The 27480-nt window shown below is 41.6% G+C and overlaps 1 protein-coding gene across 6 annotated transcripts in view; it reads right to left on the bottom strand.

Moving 5' to 3' along the window:
* Window positions 1–27480, bottom strand: part of TNS3 (tensin 3) — a 247068-nt gene that overhangs the window by 188457 nt on the left and 31131 nt on the right. The window contains exon 1 of one of the 6 annotated variants that reach the window (XM_068674808.1): window positions 23092–23284. The exons of 4 other annotated variants lie outside the window; for them this stretch is intronic. The gene's annotated coding sequence lies outside the window, so the exon portion shown is untranslated. Of the gene's footprint in view, window positions 1–23091; window positions 23285–27480 lie in introns of those variants that run through there. One more of the 6 variants, XM_068674810.1, reaches the window with a different exon arrangement.

The raw sequence follows: 27480 nt of genomic DNA, 5'->3' as shown, positions 1-27480 counted from the left end.
GAACAGTTCGTCGTCGGATTCTGGAATAAGGGACTGCAGCTTTAACAGCTGTATCAAGCGAGGAGTATGGAGCTGTGACTAAACACAAGAGCAACTTCACTGCCCTAACAAGAGACAGGACCTATGCCACCTGCATTTAAGTACAATTCCTTCATAACAAATACTTTTACTTTTGTCATTTGTAGACAGTATGCATTTACAAAACGCACTGGCCCAAAACAGGATCACATCTATAAGACAGCTCTTCTTCATCCCCATTACCCCTTCCTCCCTCTCCACCTACCCACCTTGGAGGGGGCCCTTCATCTACATCATCAATTACATGTGCTCCTTTCAAAGCTTTAAATTCTTAACACAAAACCGGATCAGATACTTCAGCTTTATTTGAAAGATACTTTCCACTGGAAAGCAGAAGGAACAGGAGAATAAAATGTTTGGACACAACAGATGATCAAATAATTCTCTCTCCCCACTAGCTACCTCAAAAATTCAACACAACATTCCAGTATGTTTTCATGTCTGCTGTTTTTCCAGGAAGTTTCAAGTCATACCCCTTATGACCTGGCTGAGATTCCAGTCCAGCAGACAATAGGCCACGGTCTGCCTAGAGGTGGGTGACAACTGTTGAAGAAAAACAGCACACTAGCAGGTTTGAACGTATGCCCATTGGCAGCCCCAATATTCGTTCCAGTAGGACACAGGCAGAGCAGTACACTTGCTGGAGAAAGGCAACAAAATGTTGTCTTTTTGTCCCCAGATCTTCACTGCTCTCCTTGATCCACCTATCCCTTAGGAATCAGCCACCTGTACAGAGCAGAAGTTCCTTCCCTCTCCTCTCAGCAGGAACAAACAGGGGCCCTTGGTCACTCTTCATTCTTAGTGTAAAACAGCTGCAGATCTCACATTTTTCCATGTCATCAGTTCTTCATATTTTGTGTTTCACCACCTTCACTTCATTAGTGCGCATGAATCTCTACTAGTGGAAAACACATTAGGAGAAAGACGGAAAGTCCATTAAGACAACTGTTACTCCAGACACTGGAAAACTTGTTGTTTTCATCTCACTTGCAAACTGACACTTTGTTCTGTGTGGGAAAATAATGTAAAAAGGAAATGCCTAAAAGCAGCAAAGGACTAGGTACATAGTGAAAGTTCAGTGTTTGTCGATGGTTCTTATTCTTTTATTAGTTAAATGAATTGGCCTTGACAACTCTGATGCTACAACAATCTCTGCATAATAAAAGCAGAGAAAGACATATGAAGATTAAATCCACTTTTTTAAATAACAGAGGAAAAGGCTATTTTTGAATATACTTGGCTCATCTTCATTTCACAAAAAAAAAGATAAGTGTTGAAGGACATTAACAACAAGTTCAAAAGGCATGAGGTGTCTATCCTTGAAAAGCTGACAATTAAAGTTTTGTTCTTTTAAATTATCTTCACCTCGAAGACCTAATCAAATCTCTTCCAACTGAATATGGATTCTTGCAGGCACATAAAAACATTAAGCACACAAAGTACATGCTTCCACACATACTCCCTCCGTCTCAATAGTCCTTACCAGATCTGTTTACAACAGAATCACAGAATCATCTAGGTTGGAAGAGACCTCCAAGATCACCTAGTCCAACCTCTGACCTAACACTAACAAGTCCTCCAATAAGCCATATCACTAAACTCTACATCTAAACATCTTTTAAAACCTCCAGGGATGGTGACTCCACCACTTCCCTGGGCAGCCTATTTCAATGCCTAACAACCCTTTCCGTAAAGAAGTTCTTCCTGACACCCAACCTAAACCTCCCCTGGTGCAACTTAAGCCCATTCCCCCTCGTCCTGTCACCAGGCACATGCGAGAATAGACCAACCCCCACCTCGTTACAGCCTCCTTTAAGGTACTTATAAAGAGTGATAAGGTCGCCCCTGAGCCTCCTCGTCTCCAGGCTGAAGAAGCCCAGCTCCTTCAGCCGCTCCTCGTAGGACTTGTTCTCCAGACCCCTCACCAGCTTCGTTGCCCTTCTCTGGACTCTCTCAAGCACCTCGATGTCCTTCTTGTAGTGAGGGGCCCAAAACTGAACACAGTACTCGAGGTGCGGCCTCACCAGAGCCGAGTACAGGGGGACAATCACTTCCCTAGCCCTGCTGGTCACACTGCTTCTTATGCAAGCCAGGATGCCGTTGGCCTTCTTGGCCACCTGAGCACACTGCTGGCTCATATTCAGCCGACTATCAACCATCACTCCCAGGTCCTTCTCTGCCAGGCAGCTTTCCAACCACTCATCTCCCAGCCTGTAGCGCTGCTTGGGGTTGTTGTGCTCCAGATGCAGGACCCTGCACTTGGCCTTGTTGAACTTCATACAGTTGACCTCAGCCCATCGGTGTAGCCTATCCAGATCCTCCTGCGGAGCTTTCCTACCCTCGAGCAGATCGACACACGCACCGAACTTGGTGTCATCTGCGAATTTACTGACGGTGCACTCGATCCCCTCATCCAGATCATCGATAAAGATATTAAAGAGAACTGGCCCTAGTAACAAGCCCTGGGGGACACCACTAGTGACCGGCCTCCAACTGGATTTGACTCCATTCACCACGACTCTTTGGGCCAGACAGTTTCTTGAGGAGAATGCTGTGGGAAACGGTGTCAAAAGCCTTGCTAAAGTCAAGGTAGACCACACCAACAGCCTTTCCCTCATCCACCAAGCGCGTCACTTTGTCATAGAAGGAGATCAGGTTCGTCAAGCAGGACCTGCCTTTCATAAACCCATGCTGACTGGGCCTGATCGCCTGCTTGCCCTGCAAGTGTTGCATGATGACTCTCAAGATAATCTGCTCCATGAGCTTCCCTGGTACTGAGGTCAAACTAACAGACCTACAGTTCCCTGGGTCTACCCTCCATCTCTTCTTGTAGATGGGTGTCACATTTGCTAGCCACTAGTCGACTGGGACCTCTTCCAATAGCCAGGATAAATGATGGAAAGCGGCTTGGCCAGCTCCTCTGCCAGCTCTCTCAGCACTCTCGGGTGGATCCCATCCAGCCCCATTGACTTGCGTACATCCAAGTGCCGTAGCAGGTCGCCAACCATTTCCTCATGGATAGTGAGGGCCACATCCTGTTCCCCATCCCCTTCTGCCAGCTTAGGGTACTGGGTACCCAGAGAACAACCAGTATTGCCGCTAAAGACCAAGGCAAAGAAGGCATTAAGCACCTCAGCCTTTTCCTCATCTCTCGTCACTAAGGTTCCCCCCGCATCCAGTAAAGGGTGGAGATTTTCCTTAGTCCTCCTCTTCATGTTAACGTATTTATAAATACATTTTCTGTTATCTTTAACAGCAGTAGACAGATTGAGCTCCAGATGAGCCTTGGCCATTCTAATTTTGTCCCTACACATCCTTACAACATTCTTATAATCCTTCTGAGTGGCCCGCCCTCTTTTCCAAAGATTATAAAACCTCTTTTTTTTTTTTCCTAAGCTCTAGCTACAACCCTGTTCAACCAGGCCGGTCTTCTTCCGTGCTGGCTCATCTTTGGGCACGTGGAGACAGACTGCTCCCGAGCCATTAAGAGCTATCCTGAGCCATAAGCCCAGCCTTCCTGGATTCCTCTGCCCTTCAGAACTGCCTCCCAAGGCTTTCTACCAACCAGTACTACTACTGAACAGCTCAAAGTCTGCCCTCTGGAAGTCCAAGACAGCGGTTTTACTGGTCCCCCTTCTGACATCGCCAAGAATAGAGAACTCTACCATTTCGTGGTCACTCTGCCCAAGACAGCTCCTAACCACCACATCTCCCACCAGTCCTTCTCTGTTTGTGAACAGAAGGTCCAGCGGGGCACCTCCCCCGGTAGGCTCACTAACCAGCTGCATCAGGAAACTACAGCAGCAAATGTACAAAGGTCTGCAGCAATGCAACAATCCAAACTCTCCCATGACACAACGCACTTAGGTATAAGGCCAAATACTGAACAGTTACCAATAGCTGTCTTATAATAACCAATTAATGATGTGGTAAGTAAGAACCAAATACTAACAACAACAAAAAGCAAATAATAAAGCTACCAAAACCTGCAGAAAGTGAAGAAATGGAGAACAGAAGCAACAGAACAGGTCAGAACCAGGCTAGAACAAGGACAGACAGCAGCAACTGTGCAGCAGAGTAATGAACAGGAAGAACAACTGAGAGGGATGGGGATGCATATCAATAAATCAACCACTGAGAAACTGAAAAAATATTATTAATAGCAATACAGTGAATTACTTGAGCAATTTCATATAGGCTAGATATTTTACACAACCTGATCTTTCCATTTCAGCCTCAAACTCCTGCTTCAGGCAGGCATGCTACATTAATACATAATTTGCAGGTACTGGCTAACATTACACAGAAGCATGTAAACTAATAGTTTGCACACCTTGTATGTGTGTGCATTTATCAGCTGCTGTACTAAGGAAGCATGCACACTGAAAGTATATGTATCATGGAACTATCAATCATCAGTCAAAATCTGCCTTTCTAATATTTTCCTACCCAGCAAGCCTGCTGTTTAGTTGTCATTCCAGTCGACTACTTGAGAAGTGATTAAGTAACAATGGTTGAGCGATACCTAGCACTACAAGAGAGTCTCTTAGAACTCGAGAACACTCAGCACAGGCAGTTCCTGGTACAATCAGCAACTTCTCTCATGTGCCAAGAAATCCAACCCAGACATTGGCAGTCTGAGCCAGATCCCAAGCTCCACCTCTTTCTTCTCTAGTTCTTCAGCAGCACAGAGAGGATGTCACTAAACAGCAATTGCCCAGAGGTACAGCTGTCCAAAGAGCAGGAAAACCCACTGCACAGCTACTGGCTGGTTCTGGGCCAGCATCTCCCACACTGCAGACCAGCATATTTTAAACCAGGAGCAACAGGCCAAGGGGAGAAAGCAAAATAAACATCTCTTACTAACACTGTTTTGTACTTTTCCTGGTGTTCCTGTGTGGTCTTGTCAGATGAATCTATGGGAACAAGCTGATGAAAAGAGCTTTACCTGAAACCTGTAGATTTTGTATACCTTTTATTTACTTTCTTTTGATATTACGAGATTAGTTGTACCCACCACTCTGAACATGCATCTCTCACAACGTTTGAGAAGTGATAACAGTATACTAAATCAAAAAGTCTTTATCATAGTCCCCTATTAGTATTAACCAGGGACAATACTGTACAGAGTCTATGCTCAGCTAAGCCCTAACAAGTTAAAAATAACTTTAAGGGAACAAAAGCTAGTAGTAGTTAGGTTTGTATTTTCTGAAATACACTGACAATTTCTGAAAATACCTAACATCCCTCCCATTTTGGTATGGGTATCAGTAATTCTATCTATTTCTGCTGACCTGTAGATTTGCATACTTAAAATTTCCAATTATGTTACCATTAGTTCGGCCTTATCATTGTAACCATTTTCAAAATCAACCCAGTTACACCCCTTGTCTGTCACAATGGTCTCCACCTTTCCAATTAGCTTTTCCCACTCAAATATTAACCCATAGTCAGAACACAAAAAAATAACTTGTCTTCATAAATGACACCAATTCTGGTGACTGACTAGCACAGTGCTACTATCTGGGAGCTCTGTTTACTCCCACCCAGCCAGGAAAAGATTTGATGCTACTGGCACAAGTAGCTTCATCTTTGATGTCACATGAATGAACCGGGATAATGTAAAGTTACTTAAGCACAAGGATCACATTAGGCTACAAGATTCTAAAGCTCTTGTGGAAATGGAAACCAAATACAATAGACGTTCACAAAGCTATTATACAGTGCCTGCTCTGTAGCTGATTAACTTGCTCACTCATCCAAGAATAAATATTTAAACCATTATGTTGAGAAAAACAGTTACATAAAACCAATTGTTACCTAACTCAGACCTGTTCCCTTCTTGTCACCCAAAATGACTACTCGCTTTCAATTTCCAAATAACTGTCCTAGTAATCTCCCTGGTGCTCTAACTGGGATCATACAGAAAATCTCACTAAACTGTATCAGAATCACAGAACAGCCCAGGACGGAAGGGAACTGAAACACCCTGCCCAATCACATCTTGGAAACATCCAGTGATTGGGAGGGGGGAGGGCATAGATTGTACAATTTTTGTAGCCCTTTCCCTCTCCTTTACAGGGAATGTACAAGTTCCAAATTTTCCACAAACATACAAAATTTTGTTGACCAAACAACAGTCAGAACACGTTCTCAAGAGCATACACGAGAGAAATGCAGCATGAGAGAGAAATGCCTCTTGGTAACATTCTTTCAGCAAAAATTTATAATCCCTTACTTTTGCCATCCAAACAAACCTGATGCCTCCAACCATAAAGAGGGGCCTACTGCCTGTATGCTTGTTTTTATTCGTTCATTTTCATTACACACCAGGCTTTAAGGCAGTACAATTGTTTATAGTCTGCAACCCTCAGCAGCAGAGAAACCACAAGGAATTCACAGATGTGATTACCTTCTTCCAAGTTAAAAGCATTACTTCAGAAACATCAGCATATAAATATAGGCAGAAGTGCTGAGGAATGAACATATCTCGGTTTGACCACCAGCCAACTCTCCAGATGAACTGTTGTCAGCCTGGCTTAAACAAAGGGTTGCTTTAATTAGTCAAATATTACTAACTGACAGGGCAAATTCCAAAAATACTTCACTACAATTAGAAATCTCCCCCTCCCCCCCCCCCTTAATTAAAACAATTTTTAAATAGCATTTAACCTCTACATGGCTACATGGGTATGCTTTAAGTATACCCACTTCTCTTTTGTCTGTCAAACAACAGTTACGTAAAACTATAAAAATATTTCCCAAAGCACCTGGAAAAGCTTCCCGACATTTTATACGATAATCGTGGCAACGTTTCATTCCAGTCCTGTTCTGTTTCAGGTCCCACTGGGACTGAAGCTCTTCCAGTCCGTTTCTGCATCTAGTTTAACACAAGACCAGAGGGGGGAGAGAGCAGGGCAGAGGGGGCAGGCAGAGGAAAGCAAAACACGGAGCAACTGCTCAAACCAGTTTTCAGTTCACGTTAAGTTCAACTCACACCTTATTACTATACTGTATTTACTGCAGTTTTCACCTTCTTCTAGCTGCAATTATTTTTCCATCTTTTCACTTTCTACAAACTGTTCGGTTATTCTTTGACCACCTTGGACTGAAAAACAGGTCTGTTTAGCAACCTAACCGGCCATAGGTCAGCATACATCCAGGAGACTCCACCCTGTCCCCACACAGTCCCTTACTCATTATTCACATATAGTATGCAGCCACCACCATGTTGTGTTTATGCATGATAAAACCTTGAACTGTAGAAGTCGAGATCAGCCCTGTCTAATTTACTGCTGACAGAACAGGTAACAAAACATCAGTACCAGGACCAGATCCTTTAAAACAAAGGAATGTTGTCATTCTGCAAACAAATAGAAAATAGAGTTCAGTATTTTTTTTTTCTTAGAGGAAGCAATAAAATCCTTAAAAGCTAAACCAAACCAAACCCTGGAATTCAGCAACCTGAACTACCATACTCCAAATACCCAAGTATTACAAATGAATTTTTTCCATGCAAAACATACACATATACATAAGATACTAATTGTTTAAGACCTGTACAGCAAGCACAGATGCCCTTTTTGGTCTTACTGCTCACTTGTGCTGAACTATATGACGGAATCAAATCCTAATCTCAGTTCATGGATGTTTACATTCAGGGAACGTCTCATATAAACTAAGAACTCCCCTGTGACCATATTCAGTCAAAGAGAGACAGCTAAACACAGCTATGTGCTGACAAAGAGGCAGACTAACAGAAAACTTCAATTTTATGCAAAACATCATGACATTCCAATTAGTCAGAAGATATCTAGCTGCAAATACAGATGGATCAGTGTCCATTTCTTAAAGAATCATAGCTCGAATAAGAGCTCTGTATCCATGCTTGCAACCTGTATTTTTCTTGCATTCTCTCCACCCAGTCTGGAACTCCAGTTCAGCAGACAGAGAGAAATGTCTTCCTGGAGGCAAGAATGAACAATCTCTCCCCAATTACAGAGCCATGTGTGGGCTATGAGCAATTTTCCAAACATAAAAGGAAAGAGAGAGTTTGCTATGTATATTAACAAGCTAAAACAAGCCAACCTGCAGATGTAAGGGATCAAAGTGTCTATTTGAGTCACCTCAGAATTAATCCCCTGCAAGAATGTCCACCACTACCCCCAGCTACACTCCCCCCTTCTTCCCTCCCAGAAGGAAAAGTCAAGATCGAAGAATGCATCCAGCTCTTTTAGATGAATACAATACTCCACAGAACACACATGCCCTTCCCTTCTCTTAAAAATATTATGTTCTTCCCCCTCCCAGCACGCACATGCAGATAGCTAAGATACAGTTTTATTCCCATTGTGTATCAAGCACAATACCATGTTTTATTTAAAAGGTTCATGAAAAAGGTTTCACTGCAGGTTCAGGTTGAGAATAGCACCTGCGTCACACAGATATGAACGTCTTTGAAAAACGTTAAGGCAGCAAAAGCAACATTCATTATCTGCAATACAAATGCTTTGAAGCAAATTTGCTCTAGGAAACAGGAAAAAGTGATTGTGAGAAGTTAAAAACATTAGAAGAAGCAAATACAAGCATTTTAACAGGCACTTCGTAGTGTACTTCAAGAATATCATTCGAATTTGAGCTACCTCCAGTAGACTTTATTTTAGACAATACTTCAGTTAAGTATCAAAAGGGCATCTGTGATATCAAACTCTTCTACATCTTTCTTTTATGCAAGCTGAAAACTCAAATTATCCTGATTCAGAGGCCTGAAAAAGAACCCCATTTTATGGAAAAGAGTGCCACATTCTTCTAAGAAAGCCTTAACAATCTCAGTGTTAGCATAAACGGCCTGGTTCTCTTCATACAGAAGTATTAGAATTTTATTTATTTATTTTTGCAAGAAGTAGTAGAAACATTAAAAAGCATTTCTTTACTGTGTGAGTGACAGAGCACTGGAACAGACTGCCCAGAGAAGTTGTGGAGTTTCCCTCCTTGGAGATCTTCAAAAGCCATCTGGACATGGCACTAGGCAACCTGCTCTGGACAGCTCTGCTTGAGCAGCAGGGTTGGACCAGATGAGCTCCAGAGATCCCTTCTAACCTTAACCATTCTGTGATTCTTGAAACAGGAAACCTAGTGGCTGACTGGTCTGCAAAAGGCTTCAAGAGTGACATTAATACTGCCAAATCTCACATCAGAGTACTGACTAGATAAAGGAGTCAATGCTACTGGGAGCTTACAAGCAAATCTATCATATTAACCACATTCTGCACACCAGACCCACTATACTAACGAGTGTGTGATTTGAGAAATTGCCACTTACAAAACTTCACTCATAAGCAACACCAGTTGCTCCAGCAGCTCATGAAACAACATCGCAAGTTGTGCCAGGCAGTGTTAACAGAATGGAAGTAAATGGTAACAGGAGCTTTAGTTTCAAATCCCACCTGTAAAATCCATCATCCACGGGCTTTGAAGTTCTCTCATTTCATTTCCACTCACAAGTTTGGCACTGACTCCTTTGCAGAGAGACTATACACAATCAGATAAAAGGGAGACAAAAACCACTTCAACAATCATCTCTCCATTTTAAGAGTGTCATATACAGGAGCTCTAGATACCCCTTTTTCATCCAGACCACAGATAAAAGCAAAAGCATAAGGACTATAATTCTCCTTAGGCTGCTCAACAAAACAGAAGAATACTTCATAGAAAGTTCAATCTCCATTCAAGTCCATTGTAACCATTCCTTTTGGTAAATTGACCAGGCACTGAATGAAGACTGTGCATTTACTTCATATAAGCCACAGAAAAGCAATCAGTGATGCCCTGACCTATATACTCTTTCAGAATCTCAATTAACATACAATAACTTAAAACCAGTTATAAACATCAGAGTTAATCATACGCCCCAAAATATGGGCCATGAAACTTCTGACTGCTGCAAAGAGCTATATTCCATCTACTTAGATTAAGATGACAAAAAGCTTCTCAGAGGTAGCAGGTAGACTTTATTCAAATAATGCACTCATAGCTATTAAAAAAAAAAAAAAAAAAAAAAAAGATCAGACCTTTATGTCAATAGGAATTGCACAATACAGAATCGTAGGACAATTCAGACTGGAACAGACTGCAGAAGTTTATCTAGTCTGGCCTCCTGCTCAAGTTTTTTGGTTCAATAAACATTTTGACTTTGAATATAAAATAATTTAAGCAACTTGCACACAGAAAAGTTTGCCCAGCAAAGAGGAATACAGAAGTATTGAATAAAGAGAAGTAATGACCTAGTATTTTTGGATCTTGGAAACACCATGAGTTCCCTGCCTCACCACAGACCTCTGAGTTACTGTAAACAAATAGCTTATTTTTTAACATGCAGCTGTGCATCACCTCTAAAATGGAGATACTAAACTTTGCAAGACGGGGACGACATGAAGCTAGGTAACTTTCAGAAGTAAACTGTCCAGATACCACAGTAACGTATAATGTAACAGACAGAAATGAAGATTAATATATCTGTGCATGAACAAGCTTGAAATGGCAACAGTAATCCAGTTTCACTGCACTTATAAAACGAAGTTAGCAATAAATTAAGATGTATGCAGAGGACTTGTTTCTAAAATCATAACACATTTTTGGAAGCACTGTTATGTACATAAATACTAGAATTAATAGACGAAAAGCTTCCCTTTCCCCACCCCCAACCCCAAGCTTATATATTTCTCTCCTTCTCCATTAGAAAGTTTTGATCATTTTGGTAGGAATGAAATTCATATACAACTATTTTTGATAAATCCATATCTTGTTGCTACAGCATGAGTTTTCAAATACAAATAATGAACAGGAACACAAAAAGCATGTTGAAATACTTCTCCAACTGATATACACCTTAAAGTCAATTAGCATATTATACTTAAAGAGTATCTTGCTGAAGTCAGACTTCATGTCTGTATGCATACATTTCCTCTGTCATTGGCACACACGCGTAGTTTATTCATTACAAATACATCACCCTAAAAGTTAAATCTCAATTCCTAGCAAATAAGAAAAAAAAAAAAAAAAGCCAAAACAATCAAAAATATCCTCTGTATTCCTGAAGGACAAAACAGTTAAGGCTAAATATGTTATTCCTCTTGCCAACTCTTAATCTCCATCAACACAGCGGTATAATACCACGTGTAGATTCTGTGGTCCCAAAGTGATCTCAACTGTTGTGCCTTGCAGGAACTCTACATTCAAAGACCCATGTGGGTTGAAAATACTACGCCAGTAGTGCTCTTTCCTTTCTTCTCTAGGTCTTTTCATACCACTTGAAGCAGGAGTGTTTTCATTTCACTTTTTCTTTCCCACCAACCATCTCTCTCCTGAATACCTTCTCTCTTGCTGAATGCAGCTCATCAAAAACTGTGACATCTAGGAAATTGTCTGTGCCTCTAGACAAGCACCTAAAGCTGTTAAAACCTTGGTTTATGTTCTAGTGACCTCAGTTGGGTAAATCCACAGTTTTCTCAATCATTACATTTCTTTCTCAAATAACTGATCCAGTTACACTAGAAGTAATTCACATAACAGCCATATAACACTGAATTTGCAATGAATCATCATGTAAAGCATATGATTGCACTTCCTTTCAGAAAGTGCATGAGAATTCAAGAAATTCTAAATACAGTAATTCAGCTAGACTTACATTTGAACTGGAAACTCCCAAATCTATTAGTATCTATAGAAAATTCTATCACCATGGTAAACAAACAAAACTGGTGCCAAATTCTGTGTCATTAAGAAATCAATGAAGCAAGTTCACCATTTTTATGGGAGCTGTCATATGCTTCATATCCTTCACCACTTTCGAGTACAACCAAGGGAAAGATTCTGACTGCTTGAAGAGTCCTACTTTTCTGAAAAGTTTCTCACTCCTTGGCTCTACAAGTCTTCAGAGCATTTACTCACTAGGGAACAACTTCAAACAAACGTAACAGTACCCACAAGGGTAAGCCAAAGCACATAAACCAAAATGTTTTCTCTGCAAGCAAACTGCAAGAGAAGCATCCATTACCTTGAAAGACTCAAAGAAAGAAGTTGTTCAAGGACGTCCAGGAAATTAATGAAATTCACAGTAGTCTGGTTGGAAGGTGAAAGCATAGAAACACGATTCAGAAGTACTATCAGGCTTCAGAGTTCATAAAGAGAAAACAGTTTCTCACTGGCAAGGGCCTGACTCTCTAGAGATAAGGCATTCCAGTTCTTCCAAAAGTTTGAAAGGAATCTCAATTTCTGCCGCTCTAAAGCTTGCTTCTCTTATACCAGCAAGACCTACAGCCCTGCTTTAAGCACAAGATACATAATTCCATATGGTTAAGTAACAATGGGTATCTCCGCGCAGATTACAGCTGAGAACCTGAAGTTGCTCTCCAAAAGCTAGGAACTCTTATTGCCTCCAAGAAGACAGAAAATGAATCCCAGAGAGACCGAGTATCAAACTCTCATTGCGTATCATTTTAAATTTCAAGCTATGTTACTGATGACCGTATCTGAATGAGTCACTGACAAGGAGAATATATAACAGCAGTCTACTTTGCTTGAATTTCAGTCTGTGCTCCAAAAATTACTCATCACATTCTTCTATCAAAATATATTAAACTGAAGAAAATACATTGCTCACATTTCATACCAGCTCAGTTTAATCATTATCTCTGTTGAGCAGAATAATATTTTAATAAAATCTCACATCTGCAGGGAACACAAAGTTTCACTAAAAGCACAGGCATACGGTACTAACCAGCTCAAATGGGTAATTACACAGTGTTAATTCATTGAACAAGGGATGACAAGATGTTTTCCCCTTCCCAAATAAGCAAAATCCATTAAAAAAAACAGTTCTCAAAGATGCTTCTGATTACTTACCAGCTACTTCTGGCAGCATCTTTCTTTAACCACAATATTATGAAAGTAGTCAGGAATTGTATCTTAAAACTAGGCCAAGAATCAACATTTCAGGCCTTGTTTTCCTCAGAACTACTGTTCTCTACTTGCAGATTCCAGATGTCACAGCTGATTCCCACCACTCTTCCCCAGCTAGCTCCCAAGTTCTATTTCTTGGTGAACTGGGTCTGGCTGGGATGGAGTTAACCTTCCCTGCAGCAGCCCATACAATGCTGTGCTCTGCACGTGTAGCTAGAACAGCACTGGTGTCACAGCAGTGTTTTTGTCTATTCCTAAGCGATACTGGCACAGCATCAGGACTCCCTCCAACCTCCTCCCAAGAGCCAGCAGGCTGGGGGTGTGTAACGGGTGGGGAGGGGACACCACCAGGGCACCAAAGGGATACCATATGATGTCACACTCAGAGAGAAAAAAAAAAAAAAAAAAAAAAAAGGTGGAAAAAGGGAAGGAGAGGGGAGGAGTGGGCTCTTATTATGAAAACGTCTGTCCTCCCAATGGCTACGCATATCGAGGCCTTGCTACAAGGACATGGTCAAGCATTGCTCATTGGTGGGAAGCAGATAAAAAGTTCTTTCCACTCTCTCTGTGCTTCCACATGGCCTTTGCTTGTTGTTTTGTTTGTTGTGTGTGTTTTTTTTACCCCTCCCCTTTTCCCTTTAGTTAAATTATTTAATTTCCCCTTAAATATTTTTCCTTTAATTAAATTATCCTTATCTTAACCTTTGAATTGTTTATTTCTTCTTCAGGGCCAACGGGACGAGGTTCAACATGGCTAAGTGCTGGGCCCTACACTTTGGTCACAATAACCGCATGCAATGCTACAGGCTTAGGGGAGAGTGGCTGGAAAGCTGTGCAGAGGAAAAGGATCTGAGGGTCCTGATTGATGCTCACCTGAATACGAGCCAGAAGTGTGCCTAGGTAGTCAAGAAGGCCAACAGCATCCTGACTTATATCAGGAATAGGTAGCCAGTAGGACCAGGGAGGTGGTCATCCCCCTGCACTCTGCTCTGGTGAGGCCACATCTCAAATACTATGTTCAGCTTTGGGCCCCTCAGTACAAGAAGGACGTTGAGGCTCCGGAACATGCCCAGAGAAGGGCTATGAAGCTGGTGAAGGGCCTGGAGCACAAGTCCTGTGAGGAGCGGCTGAGGGAACTGGGGTTGTATAGCCTGGAGAAGAGGAGGCTCAGGGGAGACCTTAGTGCTCCCTCCAACTACCTGAAAGGAAGGTGTGGGGAGTGGCAGGTCAGCTTCTTCTCACAGGTAACTAGTGATAGGAGTAGAGGGAATGGCCTCAAGTTGCACCAGGGGAGGTTCACATTAGAAATGAGGAGACATTTCTTCTCAGAAAGAGCAGTCACGCATTGGAACAGGTTGCCCCGGGAGGTGGTGGTGTCACCATCCCTGGGGGTGTTTAAGGAAAGGTTGAACATGGTGCTTAGGGATATGGTTTAGTGGGTGACAGTGGTAGCAGGGGGAAGTTTGGACCAGATGATCTTGGAGGTCTTTTCCAATGTTAATGATTCCATGTTTCCTCTTTTGAGGAGGGGGAAGGAGAGAGCAATTGTGGTGGAGTTCAGCTGCCTAGCAAGGTAAAACCACCACAGTAGCACTACATCCTTCAGGCCGCAATCAGAGCTGGGGTGCCTCATGAACTACCCTCTCTCTACCCTTCAGGAAAGATGAGCTCGTTGACAATCTTTATTCCCCTAATGTACAAAAAGAAGGGCTATTACCTCCTCAGGACAGAATGAATATCTGCATTTCAAAGTAAAGCTGAGAGCAACAGCATGCACAACCACAGCAAACAGTCAAAGTGTTACAGTTGTATAGAAATAAAAGATAAAAACAGTATTTTTAAAAATTCATTTTCTTCAAAATTCCTTTTCACAGCAGAGAAATGTATCTGAAAAACGAACACCCAAAGCTAAAGACAAAGTTTGTGCATGCTCCTCTTGCACTTCATGGGGGATGGAGTTCTGGCTGGTTTCTGGCATTCCTCTAGAGACTGATTTCTCCAAAGAGACTGTAAGTCCCATGACACTCTTCAACTCTAAAAACAAGAACATTGCTCTAAAGGAAAGCCACTGTTTCGAGAAACTCCCGTGCTTACTGAAAAAAAAAAAAAAAAAAATCACCACAAGTGAAGTGTATCCCAGGAGGCAGCAGAAGAGTATCAGCAAAGGTGTTTTTTTGTTTTGGTTTGGTTTCTTTTTGAACAAAATTTTTAAGCCTCAAGGGCTGAACTCCATGGAATAAAATCTAGCTGGAAGCTTACATTAAAAACATTCCCCCCTTTCCATAATCAAGCATCTTGAAAAGTACATGAAATTCACTACAGACAGACGGACATTCACATAAGACTCAAGCCTACACACATACATATGTTACACATCTCACAGACAATGGAGCGGCAGGATGACTCCAAAATATTTTAAGTAACCGTGATACATAAGGCAAAGAAATAACATAGTAAAGGAATACTGCTATCCATAAAAATACTACAGAACACGACACACTCTGCAAATAACGCAAAACAGCTGGATTCAAGCTGCAGCAAGGCCATTGCTGAGCATCTGCTGAAACAGAACACCTGCAGGATTTCATAAAGCACAAAACGCAGAACTTTGTGAAAATGACTTCAGAATTTTATTGTCAGTCACAACATATAAATGAAGTGCATAAACTTGACAATATTTACATATCATGTTTTAGTTATGGATGGGAGATGCACTTCTAAATACAAAAGTGCATTGCTCATTTTTTTAAAAAAATACCATCTTCCTTTCCACAAGCCATAGCCAAAGAGCAGCCAAGATAGAGCAGCAAATTTTTAGATACTTATAAAATTAGAGCTCAAAAATACAGCATTTGATCTAGACAGGAGAAAGCATAGATGAATTTTAACAAATAAATTAATAACAATTTGTGTTATGGCTGAAATCTATTATCTAGAAATGTATTAGCTAGAATACAGACCACTACTTAAAAACTACATCCTCCCCACAGAGTTTTGTCGTATATGCCTAAGTCTGTTTAATCTCACTGGAAATGCCAGGTTTCCCAGAAGCTGCAGGAAAAAAAAATATATATATATATATATATATATATATATATATAAAAACATTAGTTGTACTTGATTTTTTGACCTCCCAAATCAAATCCACATCAACTAAAAAGAAACTCTGAAGGTTTAAAGTTGCTGATAGCTGTAAGAATACTAACATACCTCAGGAAAGTTTTATTTTTAAATAGCGAGACACCTTGTCTTCCAAAGTATTTCAGAGTTTTCTGGTTGTGTTTGTTTTAAAAACACAAATTGGTTCAATATCAAAATCAACAACAATTAATTTAACCATACCCAGGTTCCAGGCTCCCACTTCTTGACCATAGCAACAGGCTGCATGTTTATAAATTAAAATCAAACAACTCCTTCGTCAAACCCAAAGGGAACAGTGTTACCAAAATCCAGGCAGCTGAAATTTCTTGATATATACTTTAAAAATAATAAAAGGCAAATTACCCATACCCTGGCAAAAATACAATGTCAACAGTCCAAAAAAAAAATTACATTTGGATTGCAAACACTGTAGGAAGGCCCAGATATACAAAGTAAACAAAACCTGAAACACATGTTCAGGAAATCACATGTTCCCAGGTGTACAAGCACACAATACCCCCCAGAGATATTCTTTGCTCTTGGAGTATTTTCAGGACATTGGCTGCATCCTGTAACAAGCCACTATCATCTATTAACCATTAAAGCTAAACAAATACAAAAGCTTGTGTGCACAGAAGTTGTGTTTCCATGCATATTTCCTTTGCAATTTGGGGAAAACTCACATAAGGCTGTGAACACAGATCATGTCTTCCTCTTTACTAGCCCCAGGAAGGACAGAAAACAAGGATGCCCACAATGTGGTACAGATCAAAACACTCATAAAAAAAGGAAACCCATTACAACTGGGTGTTAAAAAGCAATCCCACCTCCAGAAGAAACATCTAGTGGACTAATCTTGGTATCAAACAACCAGGAATGCTTGAGCTATGCCAGACCAGAAAACCTGCCTCTGTCAGTCTCTCCTGGTGCAGCTCTTCCACTTCACACTTAACTACCTAACTGGTAGAGGGAGAACCAGCACACACAGCATAGACACAAAAGACCACAGGACCTTTACGTCAGGACACTCTCCTGATGTGGAAGACTCAGGTTCAAGCTCCTACTCTCCTTCGCTTCCACACGTCAAGATGGGCATCCCACAGTGCTATGGTATCTTCCTGGCTCAGCATATACTCATTTACTAAATGAGTAAATGTATTTACTAGTCACAGATCCTAAAATCAACTTTTTTCCCCTCCCCTTCCCTATGAGATGCCTTCCATTCCCCCCAACTCTCCCAGATACCAAGTTTTCTCCCTGATAGCAGCAAGCCATATTCACTGGCCAGTACAAATCCAGCTGCTGCCCTGTGGGGAATAGTTGGCCCACGATTTTAGGACTTAAGCTAGGCAGCACAAAGGACTGCAGCGGACAGAGGACAATAGGAGAAGATAGTCACATCTGCAAGGAGCAGAAGCAACAGCAACCTGATACTGAGCAGCAGGCACAGAAGGTACCACACAGCTGTCTAAGCTCTCCTCATCCCCTCCAGTAAAAAGGTGGCAAGCCAGATGGAAATGTCCCCTGAGCCATTTTCAGCAGCACCCACCTGCTGAATCACCAGAACAGAAACAGAACTGAGGCTTAAAAAAATAAAAATGTATTAAGCAGAATGAATCCAGTTACTTAGACAAAAGTGGCCTAATCTGGACAGGAGGAAGCCTAGCAAAAAAAAAAAAAAAAAAAGTTTGAGATGCTTGCTTAGAGAAAGTGCAATGGGTTTTACTTTTTAAATTGGTGCAAAGGAACACTGCCAGAGAAAAGATTTCTGCAGAGGTCCTCATATTCACCAAGATAATATTACGCAAAAACAGTCAGCCCTCAACAACTTACACACTAGTACATATTTTCTTTATCATTTTTAATTTTAATCTTAACTTCTCAAATTAATTCTACTAGTAGCAGCTACAGAAAAAGACAGACTTCCTATGGAAGAAGAAAGCCAACCCATTCTACTTCAACTAAAAAGACTGCTTTAAATACGTTTCTTCTACTGATCAGTGGGAATGTACTTTACAAAACAGAGAGTCTGGAAAATGGTAGGCAAAAGGGTGCATGGTACGTTGAAAGTTTTATATGTGCTCTAATGTTTTTTTCAAAAGAAGAACTATACATTCAATTACATTGCAGTATTCTAGTTTACCCAACTAAAATTAACTCAAGGGAAAATAAAGAACAGTGTTTTAATTGAAAATAAAACCATATGCATGTAGGTTAAAGTCATCATCATACACTTTTTCACTATCCACAAGCATAAAGCTTTCGGTAAACTAAGAAGAAAACCCAGATGCCCTCAGTTCTACTTTTTTTTGTTTGTTTCTGTGGTTAAGGCTGAGAAAATAGCACCCCACCCTTGTCTTTCAGTATCAACCAATCCAAGTAATCAATCCAAGAATAATAGATTAAAAAAAAAAAAAAACAACAACAACACAATTCTAGAAGTACATCCAGAATACATACACCTAACAGACCACTCTCCAAACACCACCACTCTTTTTCATTCTACAAAAATCACAAATAAGTACAACACCAAATGAATTAAACAACCTCTTTCTGTTATACCCAAAGCTGGAGGAGTGAAGAGTGTCCACATAGCTTAAGGAAATACAAAGACAACAGCATCTTCTCTTTCCCTGGCTGCTTAATTTCCTCAAATTCCACTGGAAGCAGGCTGCATCAACACACCTGCCCATTAGATTACTGCAAATCAATCTGTCACCTTATGCCTCCAGCAATTCATTATTTTAATTCTGGTATCACACAGGCCTGTACCCTCAGGGTAATTAACCTTGCATGCGCAAGAAAGGGAGGGAAGGAAAAAGGGTGAACACCCAGTCGCTGTGAAGCAAGACAATGTTAATTTTGTATCAGTGTCAGATCACTACAATATATGCCGCAGGCGATGGAAAATCTGCCTTAATATATCAAGCGCATGACAACCACAACCCACCCACCCCCAAACTTACCAAGGCCTGAGTATGCAAGTCCAGTTTTGTTTCTAACCAGTGCAAGGAAACAACTTTAAAAGCACAGTTGCACAATAAAATACAACAGATTACCAATTCAAGTAAGAAAAAAAAAAAGAGAGATGGGGGCTTACATGGATAAAGTGCATTATCATTATCACCACAGACTCTCCCACATTTCTATAAAGACAGTTTAAACTTAACTCAACCTTCTTGTTTTTTCATTTATCAACTGCAGCCATTTCTGTTTATTCTGCCATTCCTGACATTGTACCAAAGGATTAATTTTAAAAGTTGAAATTAATACAATGAAGTACACCCCTGTCGGAGTGCTATGGATGTTGCAAGGAGCAGACTGCTCTATCCCCAGGTGTGAAATACTATCTTCCAGGCTGCTTTTCTGGAACTGTTTTCACTCATGAACGCAGGCCTCACTTTGGGAACACTGACTGGCTAAAACTTTAATAGCTGTGACATTTCCAGGATGCTTGCTTCCCCCAATCTTATCCTCTGCCCCTCAGTAAAATAATTCGCTGCCAAACACCTGCACACACTTGCAAGTAAATCCCTGTCCTCATGTAGGCCTGTGGTCTAAGAAACGATTAACCAATTCCCAAGTCCGAATTGATTTTTATGGAGGAGGTACAGTCACCTGCTCACTTCTTGCCTTCCAGCCACAAAGGTACAGAGGCCAGGAGACACAAACAAACAAACAAGCAAGCCAGAATCACTAGCTCCTTGTCCCCTGCCACTCCTGTTACACACATTCTCTTTCACAGTCTCCATCAAGAGCGATTTTCCAAGAAAAGGCTCTTCAGGAATAGCTCAGGTGTAGCTGATGTACAAAGACACTCATTTGGATTCGGTCACTTCTGGATGCCTTCAGGCCTGTATTTGAGCTTCCTGGATGGGAGGGCCAGAAGCCCAGGGCAGACCAACCTGCAAAGTTTCTTTTCTAGGCTTCCCTCCTTTGATGCCAGTCAGGCTTGGTCTATCAATCCATCTTCATGGGAAACAACAGGATTTGCTCCATGGTACTATTTTACTCAAGCAACTCATTTTAACTCTTAAACCATCAACATGAGGTAAATGAATACCTTACTTAACATCTGGACAAACACTCCAGAGCGACCTTACCAACTTCACTCAGTGACTCAGCATAAGAAAAAGCAATTACACTGCCCGTGCAATATTTTAGGTTGCACTTGATCAGCAGAAAGTACAGCCAAAGTTGTACTTACAGGAAACATATTCGCAGAATATACACAGCGCTTTTCACAACACAATACAGCGACAAACAGCAATGTGCAAGCTGTTTCAGGAGCTTCCTCCCTCACCCTCCCCCTGAAAAATAACGCTGCAAGTTTATGAAAAGTTTTGCCAAGCTGATGCATAGGGCACATTCAGCACTCATCGCTATGGGAAGCATTGTACATCCTTAGCAGGTACACAGTAGACAATCAGGATTTGTTCGGTATGTGAATGGGTAACAACTTGATCATTTAACTGGCAGCCTCAGTAGGAATAAAACAGAAGAGTAGGCCCTAAAATTAAATGCCTAAACAACCATTATAGTTCCTGTAGTATGTTTAGCGAGTTCTAGATTAATTTCCTTCTTTTGCAAATGTTTTACCACATTTGTTTTTCCCCTTCGTTACACCTGCTTACTAATTTTAGCAGTGCTTGCTGGTTTCCATCTTTTTTTTTTTTTTTTTTTAGAAAAAAAGTATGTTTAGGAAATATGCAAGTAACTATACTAAATAATGTCTTACTCAGTTAAGCCTCACTGATACACAACACAATATTGCTTCATTCTCTGTCAGTTTGGCCATTTCCAAAAAATAAGGATGACACAGAAAAGATATGAAACTCTTCATCAGCTTGTCAGAAAGAAATTTCTGTATTATTCCAGTCTTCTGCACTATTCAGAGTCTCAGTGAGACTACACCTTCTTCCAAAGATAGAACGTGCAGTCAAAGAGACAGATTGTCTCTTAATACATCTAGGGGATATACTCTAGTCATCCTGCAAAGCAGCACAACCAGCAAAAGAACTCAAAACAGGGAAGTTTGTCCAGATGTACTTTATGCATGGCCAGGAAACAAGAGCAGTCCAGACAAGGTAATGCATACACTAACAATACCCCCCAAAATACTACAGTTGTTCAGTAAAACTAAGTGTGAACTGCAGAGAGGTACACAGGGTTAAGTCAGAAATTGCAAGCAACACCAATTAAACCATTTGTGGCCATTGCCCACTCTAAATAACAGTTCCTTGTGGCACACATACATATATTAAGAAATGGTATGTTTTTGTTTAATCCATGGAATACTCTTGGCAACATAACGCTAAGTTACTACCGCATGTATTTCCAACAAATTAAATGACTGAGTAAGCCTTCCAATAAACATTAGTTATTAGAAGTAACCAGTTTAATTACAACAAACAAACAAAACCTTTTGGCTATTTAAAATGAAAAACCCACTATTTGCAGTACTTCAGAGTTTCCATTTTACAGCTTCAAAGTCATCAAGAATCTCATTAGTTCAAGAAAAGGTCCCATTTAACCCTTTACTGAATACATTTAGCCAATTTACTGCAGCAGCTTCTTTTAAAAATTAGCCAGCTTAAGACATCTGTAATCACTCATGGCGTTGAGCAGCATCCAGAAGTTTCCTATCAAACATCAAATAACAGACCCCAAGTCTCCTCCACGTAGCCACAGCCTTCTATACCTGTGACTCCCACCACTGTTTCATTTCATACCTAGTAAAAGGTAAACATGGTGATGGCAAATGTGAAGGCTGCTACCAGATGCTCCTCAATGCAGAAAAATAATATACCACCTAGCATATAAAGAGCATTCAAATACATATATATATATATATATATATATATATATATATATATGTAAAATGTGATAATGAACAGCTAATTCTAGGTTTGGGACTGAAGTGTTTTGTTGAGGCACAACTCCTTGCCACTCAGAAGGAGACCATGCCAACTTCGGAGATTATGACTCTGGAGTAGGAACCATCCAAACAAATGCCAAAAGCTGTTTATGACATAAGTTGGCAGAAGAACCACAAGGATCCCAAACCCAGACCCTTTGGGTTAGTAAGGAAGGTGTTCATGAATAACTAGACAATTTGACTTTTCCTTTCTGTCAGACAGCTGACAGCTCAAGGGGGAGAAGCTGGCCATCAAGAGACATCTGCGTTCGCACCGAAGACAACAAGCTACTCCCTTCACCACAGACGACGAAACTTTGTAGTACGGTGGGTTCAGGGCTGTCCCAACACGGCTTCGCGGCTGCCTACACCGCGGGACCCCCCCGGGGAGCCGCCCGCTGCCATGCAGATGTTCCAGTCGTTTCCGCGGTGGTCCTCACGAACAACCAGCAGCAGCAGCAGCGCTCCCTTCCCCCTCCTCCCCCCAGCCTTCAGGGCTGCAGCAGGCTTCAGCAACTTTTCAGGAGAGCGCCACACGCCCGGGCGCTGCTCCTCTGCGCGCTGAGAGCCCCCGGCGCTGGTTTAACAACCCCAGCAGCACCTCCCCGGCTCCTGCCGCCATCCCGCCCTGCCCTGCCCGCAGCAGCTCCCCGCCACCTTTGCCCCCAACAACCCTTGAACCCGCTCGCCGAGGGACGGGGACCCCGAGCCCTCACACCTGCCCCAGCCCAGCACCCCCCCGCTGCCAGCAGGCAGGCCCCGGGAGGGAGAAGGGGGCAGCAGCCGCCCCAGCCCGGCGGCGCACGGCTGGGGACAGCCCCTTTTTCCCCTTTTTTTTTTTCCCCTTCCCCTTCTTCCCACCCCAGCGCGGCCCCAGCTCCCCTCTCCCCGCCGCCGCCGCCCCTCCTCGCCCCCCGCCGCCGCAGAGCCCCCTCGGCCGCCCCGCCGGGAACAAAGCCCCGCGCAGCAGCGCCGCGGCCGCCCATGGTCGTTACCTCGCTGCCGCGGGGACCCCCTCGGCCGGTGGCGGAGCGGCTCAGCTGCAGGACGGGAGAACTAGTCTCATCTCATCTCATCCCCCCCGCAACCACCACCACCCCTCCTCCTCCTCCTCCTCTAGCGCTTCACACACTTGTTTTTATTTCCTACGGTCCCTCCCGCCGGAGAGGAACCTCCAGCGCCCCGGTTAAGGCTGGGGAGGAGGCGGGGAGGAGACGCGTAGCACCGCTCGCGGCTTGGGGGCGGGGGGCGCTGCCTATCGGGCCGGGCCCCGCTCCGCTGGGCTCCGCCGATACCGAGCTGCCTCGGCCCTGCGGGCACCCTCGGGGCCCCGGGGCTGGCCGGCCCTGCACACCCTGCCTGTGCCGTGAAAGTTTGGAGCCGAAGTGCAAGGCCTCGGAGTTGCAGTCCCGAGGACGCGAGCGCTGATCTGTGCCCCGGCCGGCCAGCCATGGCTGCCACAGCAGGGGAGTGAGCTTGGAGCCGCCGGCAAACACGTGCAGAGCAGCTACAGCACAAAAAGCACACGGGTGCTGAGGGGTCTTCACCATCCGCAGCAGCTGAGGCTCCAGGAGGACCCCCCAAGTCCCATCTCGGCTACTCCCAGATGCCATAGGTTCCCTAGGTACACACACTACCGCCACGCATAATGTTTATACACCAAGAACTACCTCTTTCTTGAGGTACTCCTAGAAAGGTACTTCAGCTCCACACCTGGAGTTTCTGCAGGATCCACAAACCAGCACTGTCTTCTACCTGCTGGATCACAGCTGCTACCATCTGCATAACCTCAGATGCCACACCAAACAGCCAAAGAGCATGCTAGTTTCAAGTTTCTTGCACAATACTTATATATTCACTGAAGTGAAGATATAGGTGGAATTAACAAGATTGAGATGTCTAACGCAGATCATGATATCAGCTGGTAACAGGGGCCTCACCTGAGGCGTGCATGCACATCATTAGAAACAAAAGAAGGTATTTGAACATTTCTCTTATGGCTCAGACCCCATGTAAACAAGCAGTGGCGTGTTTACACGCCATACTGACGTGACATCTTGGTACCTTCTTTTCAGCAGCTGAAAATCCAGAAACAAACTCATGGATACAAATCCTAAGCAGGAACAGATACCTTACACTGACAGAGGCAAGGTTTACAGCCCATTCTAGCACTAGGCATTTCCTGCTGGCTGTTTAAGCAGTAATACTGTGATAAACATTGGCAAATCCCTTGCCTTGAGGAGGAAGAAGCACCCCCTAGAAATCCCAGAGCTAGGCTTTAAAGTTCAAATGTTGGTCTGTTGTGATGCCTTTTATTATGGGAACAGGCAAACAGGTAATCATATGGAAGTCAGTGACATTCAAAATTGAATATATTCGGTATATTGCTATCTCTGAGAAAGTAATGTAACAAACACTGGCCAAACAAAAACAAACTAGTTCCCAGACATGCTTACAATCCCATTTGGGCAAGACTATATGGTATTGCTAGGAAAGCCTGACTATATTTAAAAATAATAATAATAATAAAGACAGACAAAAATCTTTATTATACTTTTTAAACTTCTTCTATCCCTTTGTACCAAGTAGAGAAAGAGAACACATACTACAAATCTTTTATATGTGCATCTCACTATTCTTAAAGACAGTTTCTCCTAAACTTCCTGCTGAAACAATGCCATCTGCATCATCCCACTCTATGCGTCATATGTAAATAATACCTAACATATCCCTAAATTAAGCCAAGAGACTCTGGTAATGGGATCAATCACTTAATCAGCAGTACACACAATCAGCACCTCCAAAGCCTCACAATATTTGGTGTTTTATTCTCAAAGCCCCATCACGTGGATCATTTTATTACCAGAAAATTTCACTGGTCCTTAAAAAAAATAAATAATTTTTTTAAAAAGGATTACAATCAGTTGCAAACTTTCATGTGAAATTTTTAAGGCCTGAACCCTTGAAATTATTATTTTAAAAAAATAACAATTATTATATTTTTTAAAATATATTAAAGAAACTACTATTCTGTGATTTATCGCTCTGACACAGGACTTTGAAATGCTTGAACTTTAGCAATACTTCATATATATGCAGACATCTGCTTTTCTAGATGAATGTTTTTACATATAAATGGCACTAGCAAAATATATATATATATATTTATTTTTGCATACCACCTGCAATGCTATGTGAAGAGTCACTGTCAAACTGTCAGGAAGTTTACATAGGGTTACTGCCACAGCACTAGGTTCATGTAACTGTATGTTCTTTACATTTTATAACACACAGCCTTTACAAATATTTCCTTATATGTTTAAATCCATAACTATCACTTCTACATTCTGAATTTCACCCCTTCTCCCTGTACTAGGAATAGGGGACAATACAAAAGGAGAGGAAAAATCTATGTTTGTTTTAAAGTGCTTTAAATGTATCTGAACCTGCACAAAGGTGTAGTCTGACTAAGTTAAACACTCATCTTGGATACACACTCTTGAATCAAGGCATCTGCTGTGTGCAGGGAGTTGCTAAACTAACCTAACCCAAACAGGCTAGTGTTGTACTTTAATGACACCATGAATACTTTAAAAAGTCCAATGAATGGAGTAACAGAAAATACCTGTGTGACACATATCTTTTACATGCTGATGGTCTTTTGCTTCTGATTTAGAATGGTGTTTTATTCTTAATGTATCTACAGAAGCAGCCAAATTTGATAAATGTTTCTGTTACCCAAATAAAGCTTTTAAATCAGAATGCAGTGAGACTGCTTACTTGATCATCACTGAGCCAAAACTAACCACAGAACACTTGTCAACAAACAAGAACCTGGAGACCATGCTATGTAGAAACACAGGTATTCAGCACTATTTACCTGCTACTCTTATGTTTAAATATCACATTTCCAGACCAAAACAGATTTTTTTCATGTGCATAAAAATATATACATTGATGATATATGCTATGTTTATAACTACTCTTAAGGCATACAGATGCACATCTGTTTAGTGCTGAGATTACTTCACAGTTACAAACCTTCCCTTCAGCAAAGCTCCTAAACTTTGGTACCAAAAAAAAAAGTAGGCCACTTAATACAAGTCTGTAATCTGACTTCAGTGTCAGAGATTATAAAAGAATAGTTTATTTGGAGCTTCTGTAATAGCTTTAAGCTATGCAGCATCAACAGTAGCATAAGAATTTACAGCTCTTCATAAATGTCTCCTCAGCAGCTCTGCATTTTGGCTTGAACAACCACTAAACCCCAATCTGTACTACAGGCTCACTATCCTTCATGCAAGACTTGCTTTGCTATTGTACAATTTTATCTTTCTTTTCTAAGGCCTCTTCCTGTGATAACAAATGTAGTAAAGTTTTACCTTTCAGCTAGAGAATTTTAGAATGGATGAGTTATAAAACAAAAACAGGACGAAAAGTACTTCATAGAAATAATAATACAAAAATCCCTCCAGATGGTAGTACAGGAGACCACTCAATTGATCAGCTCCGATTTTCTTAAATCTGACATGAAGAAAAACAATCTGTTCCTTCAGGAGAACAGAACATTTGTGGTTTGTGGATTGCTATGCAAATAAAATAAATAAATAAATAAATAAATAAATAAATAAGGATAATCAGTATCTCAGTACTGCAAAATTTGCATTATTTTCCCACATAAGCAGTTTACCAAGTTTTCTTCCAGGGGCATTTACATATACGTCTGCAAGCCAGGCAATTTCTGGAACCTATTGTACTCTTTTGGAGAAGACTGATAGGAAACTAACTGAGAAACTAACTGAGAAACTAACTAGCTTAATCTTAACAAAAGATAATATGAAACAATTTCAGACTTAGCCAGGACTTCAGGTCTTAACATTTTTTCCATGAGCAATCAGTTCAAAAAAAGCACAAATTAACGGTGCTTATATTTTCATTTGCAACAAGAAAAAGTGGGGTTCCGTGATAAATAGGCTTTATTGTTTTCTTTCATTTTCAGTAAAACACATCCACACAGCTGTGAGCACTAAGCTCATGTTTCACATGTTTTCAAGCCACCACACCAACTAACCATATTTAACCCCCTGTTACATGTTCTAGGAATCAACCCATATGATCTGTTTTCCAACATCGACTTCCTTGTAGGGAACACAATGTCTGTGATAGTCAAAAAGCTCATGTTAACTCTGTTGGCTCATTAAACACACTAGTGGTGTGTTCCAGGTGCAGCAACAGGAAATATCAGTATAAACTGACCTTCTGAAACATTCAGTTGGTATGAATGTCAATATGAGCAACAAAGGAGAAACACAAAATCTCCCTAAAACATATGAATAACTCAGTCTACACCTTCAGTGCACTGAGGAAAATTTACCTTTAATCTA

Source organism: Anas acuta, chromosome 2, assembly GCF_963932015.1.
Source record: "Anas acuta chromosome 2, bAnaAcu1.1, whole genome shotgun sequence".
Lineage (NCBI taxonomy): Eukaryota > Metazoa > Chordata > Aves > Anseriformes > Anatidae > Anas > Anas acuta.
This window is presented reverse-complemented; position numbering and strand designations above follow the sequence as displayed.